This window comes from Galeopterus variegatus, unplaced genomic scaffold (assembly GCF_000696425.1).
Source record: "Galeopterus variegatus unplaced genomic scaffold, G_variegatus-3.0.2 Scaffold5273, whole genome shotgun sequence".
Classification (NCBI taxonomy): Eukaryota; Metazoa; Chordata; class Mammalia; order Dermoptera; family Cynocephalidae; genus Galeopterus; species Galeopterus variegatus.
In genome coordinates, this window is record NW_007731384.1 from 65559 (window position 1) to 71693 (window position 6135).

Below are 6135 nucleotides of genomic sequence, written 5' to 3' on the forward strand. Positions count from 1 at the left end.
CCTAAGCAAACAAGATGGCAAAGGTGAAGGAATTATGCTGATAACTAGTTAAGTCCTAAATCAGTTGGTTTTTACTAAATAAAAGGGAGATTAATCTGAGTGGGGGTTGCAGTGGCTGACTTACAGGTGAAAGTCCTCAAAAGAAGGACTGGACCCTCCCTGAAACAAGATACTCTCCTCACAAGGTTGATAAAGTAACCAGCCATGTTGGACAAGCCCAAGTGGCAAGAACTTCAGGAAGCCTCCAGCTGACAGCCAGCAAAAACCTGGAGCCCCAGTCATGCAACCGCAAGGACATGAATTCTGACGACAACCTCAATGACCCTGGATATTAACTCTTCTCCAGATACGGTCACAACTCTCTTTTTGACCAACACCCTGAGACCCTGAGCAAAGGACCCAGTTGAGCCATCTCAGACAGATAACCTAGAGAAACTGTGCCACAGTAAACATACGTCGTTTGAAGCAGCTAAGTTTTTTGTAATTTGCTAAGCAAAAATAAAAAACCAATACAGACTTTAAACTAGATAAGATGGCTTTGTCGTTGTTGTTGTTGCTGTCATGTGTTTTTTACATTTTTGTCAAATGGCTTCAATATCTAGCTCTTTTGCTATTTAACTGACAAAAATATACTAGTTGGAATATAATCTGAATGTTTCTAGCCAACTCCGCTATAACGTAAAGTGACAATAGGATGCTTCAGCTGGACACGCTCTGCTTTGTAGTAGGATATGTAACCTTTTCTGTTGTTATTGCTCAGACTTTCATTCTTAGCCGTTTCTTGGGCTTTTAATGAACCAGTTGCTCTAGGATGAAGGAAAAACAGATGCAGAAATGTGAAAGTTTTGAGGATCAAAACACAGCCTTAAACAAATGAAAGAGCATACTTACTGCACAACACACAATTGCACATAAAATAGTTGACAGCCTATTTTTGCTGCAGTGCACTACTCGCCTCTGCTATTTGAGAGAGTATCTTCCCATATGAATAATTTTATGACAGGGAGTTGATGACCCAGCATCAAATAAGTCATTGCTCTGATTGATATGGTCAATTTATATATAGTAAAAGCAAAGAAGGGATTCAGAGCCTCTATGACAATTTAAAATGAAAATATTATGCTTCTAGACATGCTATTCATCTTGCCTATAAAATAAATTCACAAGTAGCATAGTAAACACATATGGTAAAAAAATAAAACTTTATAACTTTTTTTATCTAACTAATACACTAGACCTGATCAACATATCATTTAAGATAATTTTGTTAAGAAGCTAACATACCCCCTATATAAAACTCTAGCAAAGATAATTAGAAACCTATATCACTTATGGAACATAGAATTGAAATTCTGAAATAAAATACTAGGGAAAAAGATGCAAAAGTATATGAAAAGTCTAATCCTCTCTGACCACGTTAGAATTTACTTCCAAAATAAAAAGATGGGTATTTAAAAATAAATCATAACAATTCACATCTATAGGTTAATAAAGGGGAGGAAAGTTCAACAGATGCTGGAAACTATATGTTATTCCTGCACCTTTAATTCTTAAAACTCTTTGAAAACTAGGGCTAGTGGGATAATTATTAAATATAAAAGAGACTTCTCAAGCCAACAGCTCACCTAACGTTTAACAGGTAGTTTCTAGGTACATTCCAGTTTAAATCTACTTCATTTGACCAAGGTTTGCTTATTTTACCTTCTAAACTTTTACTCCAATCTTTTGATGGCCAGGACCTCAGCATTTCATACTTGGACTACTGAACAGTCTCCCTAAATAATGTCACTGTCCTTTGTTTAATTCCTCTCAAATCCATTCTCCTCAGTGTGGCCAGAATCATCTTTCTAAATTTTATCATGACACATCCCTGCCTAAAACCCTTAATTTATTCCTCCTTGCCCTCAGAAGAAAATCCTAGGGTCTTGGCATGTACCCAAGGCTGCTGGTGATTTGAACCCAGCTCATCTTCGCAGCCCACATCCTGCCCTCTCCACCTGGCTCTTTCTGGTCCTGTGCACACTATTTCCAGGCTCCTGTCTGGGCAGCACGTACCCCTAACTCTTCCCTTTTGCCAGTCCTATTTCTGCTCATCTTTAATCTTCATTTCAGGCCTTTTACCTCCTGTTTTGTCTCCTATTTTCTCTAGGAAGGCTTCTGGGATACCACTACACCTCTTCAGGCTGCAGCTAATGCCCCTCTCTGCTGTCTCCACAATGCCTTGTATATATTCATTCTCTGCTGTTTGCACGTCATTATCCCATTTATGAATCTGTCTTTCCTACTTGATGAGTGTGCTCTTTAGTATGATCCTCAGTACTTAGCACATAGCACAGTCACTGTTCACTGAATGAATGAACAAATGAATGATCAAAAGTGAAGACAATGGAACAAAAGCAAGCCCTGTCCGTTGAAACACTTCTACTGAATCACAGGCTGGAATGGAATCTTCTGTGGGTGTTGTTGCCCTAGCCAGGAATATTAGAATATTCCTTAGAATATTACCTACCACTAATCCTGAAAGAAACTCCAACAAAGCCAAACTCCCAGATCTGGGTTATCCTACACACCTACCAAAATCATCTCATACCCACACCCAGAGGATGTGCTGGTCCCCTTTCAAACTTAAAAGGCCAGGTGTGAAGTACAAAATGAATGTCAGCTGCATTTACCTAATAAAGCTGAAGATGGAGCCTGCATTTAAGAGTCTGTATACCTCTTAACAAGAAGATAGGGGCAGAGACAGCCACTCTCCTTACTCTGCAAGGTACAGGCAAATGTCCCTCTGCTTATCAGATGAAGTCTAGACTCTCATCATATTACACAAAGCCCTTCCTGATCTGCCCTCACCTCCCTCTCCAGTCTTCTCTCTGCACAGGCTCCTTCCTGTGGCCCATATGCCAACAGTTCTCTACTATTAAATTTACAGAAATTTCATTTTTCTGTCAAAGTCAATAACTTTGTTATTTAAGGAGAGTTCAATAACTATAGCAATATTTAGACATGAGATATTCTTCAGTCTCTTTTTGGCAGATAAAGAGTTAGTGTGATGATCATTTTTAAAATAAGAAATAAAATGTTTTCCCATTTCAGAAGTATTCAAATAATAGAGTAGGTGTCTTTTGACATAAGCTGTGCTTCAAGTAAATTTTGAGAAGTTCAATTTCTCTGAATGCAAAATGAAGCATAATTGATTTTTGACATTTTAATTTTAAGCGAGCTGGTTGTCAGATTTCACTTGAATAGGACCCACAATATCTACATCAAGGACATGTCAACTATCTTCAACCATTATTGTCATTTTTCTATGTTCATAAATTTATACTACTACTATAAATGCTATTATTTGACATGCATAAAAGAAGGATTATGGTAAATCAAATTTCAGGTTTATTGCAAATATCTTATATACCACACAGGAATTAATAATTTATAACAATCCTTACATCTTATTCAACACTATTCAACAATTGATAAAATTAGAGAAATGATATTGAACCTCTACAGAGGTCAAAGCATCATATTAGACATTGCTTATGCAGAGAGAATTCAGAGACAGCCTCTACCCAGTACAGAGACAGACCTGAAGATAAATCATCCCAATTCTATAAGAATTATAATAATGCTAGGATATGAATTTTTGTATGCAAAGAAGAGAGCATAATTGCCTTTAAGTCAAGGAAAAATATCACACAAAAAGGGGCAGGTAAGAAATGTCCCAAAGGATTTGCAGTGTTTGTTGGGTGAAGAAACAGTGAGTGATAGCCCAGAGCCATGACAGAGCACGGCACTCTCTGGAACCTGAGACTGGAATATCCAGTGCAGGGTGCAGTCAGGGAGATAAGTCTGCAAGGAAGGATCAGGATGCCACACCAAGTATTACAGCCCTTTCCTGCAGAGAATTAGATTTGTCTTCTGGCAAAGACAACTCTAGCAGAGGTGTACACAACAGACAAGGAATAGAGAAAGATAGAAAGCCTAGTTAGGAGGTTTCTACAAAAATCTCAGTAGGGCATAACAAAACTCTAAATGACAGCAGCTGGGATAGAGATGAGTCAAGAAGTCTACCTACTACTTCATAATAAACAATTAAAATATCTCTATTACATATGATGGTAAGCATTTATTCTCAGTTGGCTGCACTAGGCTGGGTTTGGCTGAGCACCTTGGCTGAGACATCTCTGCTTCACATCTTCCTCTTGGGACCAGCAGCTAGCCCAGGGCGGAGTGTGTGTGTGTGTGTGTGTGTGTGTGTGTGTGTGTGTGTGTGTGTGTGTGTGTGAATGTCTGTGTCAGAAGTACAAGACAGCACGTAAAACATACAAGACCTCTGAAAACCCAGACTTAGAACAAGCACACCTTATTTCTCCTTTAATTGGCCAAAGCAAGCCATATGGCTAACCCCAGAGTCACAAAGTAGAAGAATATATTTCATCTCTTTTGTAGTAAGAACCATAAAGTCAAGTGTCAAAGAACAGGAATGTAGTAGGGGTGAAGGACTGGAGACAATAATGCAATATATCACAGTCCTCCCAAATGCAATATATGCCCACCTCCATCCAAGGATTCTCAAAAGTTGTATTTAATCACAGTATCATGCTCAAAGTTTAGGATTTTGTGATCTGCGTTAAGTCCAGAGGTTTCTCATATTAATGAGACCAATGATTGCTCTCTGTCCAGAGAACAATAAACAAAAGAATGAGCTATCTGCCCACCCCATCACATGCACACACAGCCTACACACAATGGTGAAGGTGGGACAGGATAACTGCAATAAACCCTCCCATTTAAGAATAGGAGGCTCAGAGCAATCACTGGCCCATAGCAATTCTGAAATCTCATTGGGAAAATGTAGAATGAGAATTTTTCTTGATTAGGCCTGAGTTCTGCTCCCTGGGAATGCCTGTCCAGTCCATTGTTCTCCATTGCCTTTGACTCTGCCCTTTAAGAAGTTTTTTTCTTTTTCATAATCCTCTTCAACTACTTCTGAAAAGGGCCTTGGAAAATATGACATTTTTGGCAGCTGAGCAACTTTCTTTTTTTTTTTTTTTCAAGCTTTTCCTTTTTCTTTTCTTTTTCTTTTTCTTTTTTAAGAGGAGCTCAATGATTTTGGGGGTCAGTTAGTACCATACAGAGAACATAGAGGAAAAGTACAAAATGGCACTTAACACCAAAGCCAGTATAAATCTCATTATGGTTATAACTAGGATATTATTAACTTTTGTGTTATTTGCTTTTCTTTAGAACACAAATCAAAGCCATTAACTTGAAATTGAGGTATATACACAATACATACATAACCTTATGCAAAATACTTTTCATAAGTAACATTACATTTTAAAATGTTGGAAACCGAGCATCTGTGCTGATTGGTGTTTTGACTAAACAAAAGAACAACATTCAACTAGGGAGGGGGTATACTGATAATAAAGCTCTTAAAGTTCAAGATGTCTTCCTCTCCCTTTGTACTTAGCACAGGCTACACAATGTCCTGAGAGGATTCATTATGAGAAAAATGTCAATCACAGCTCTAATAACTTACTTTGGAAGAAACTAATGAGAAAGCAAATTGGAAGGTGAGACTTCATCTTTGTTTTCAAATAAGTGGTCTTAATTTTTCTTCTTATAGAAAAAGTTTAAATCAGTTTATTATAAATATATCTGAACCATGAATTTTTGCAGCTTTCAGGTAAAGTCCAGCACTTCGTTTATACAGTCTATGAGAAGAGGTCAGTAGAGATCATCTAATCTTAAGTCGTGACATCATCCAGGCCCCTGGCACAATTCCTCGCCAGTAAAGGCACAGCATGCCTGGGTATGCCACTGGTGATCTTTAATAGATGTGAGTTTCAGAAACTGGGAGATTTCTGCTACAGTCATGCATTCTTTAACATCTTGTTTATTAGCAAAAATCAACAATCCAGCTTTCCTTAGGCCCTCATGAGCTAACATTTTATAGAGTTCTTCTCTAGTTACAGAAATCCTCTCTCTGTCTGTACTGTCCACCACAACTATTACAAACTCTGTGTTAGTATAGTAAGTGTTTCAGGAAAAACGAAGAGATTCTTGGCCACCAGTATCCCACATTAGGAAACGTGTATTGTTTATCACTATCTCTTCCACATTACTTCCTAT

At 38.0% G+C, this 6135-nt stretch overlaps 1 pseudogene; it reads right to left on the reverse strand.

Moving 5' to 3' along the window:
- Positions 1–5272: 5272 nt before the first annotated feature.
- Positions 5273–6135, reverse strand: part of LOC103604601 — a 1390-nt pseudogene continuing 527 nt past the window's right edge.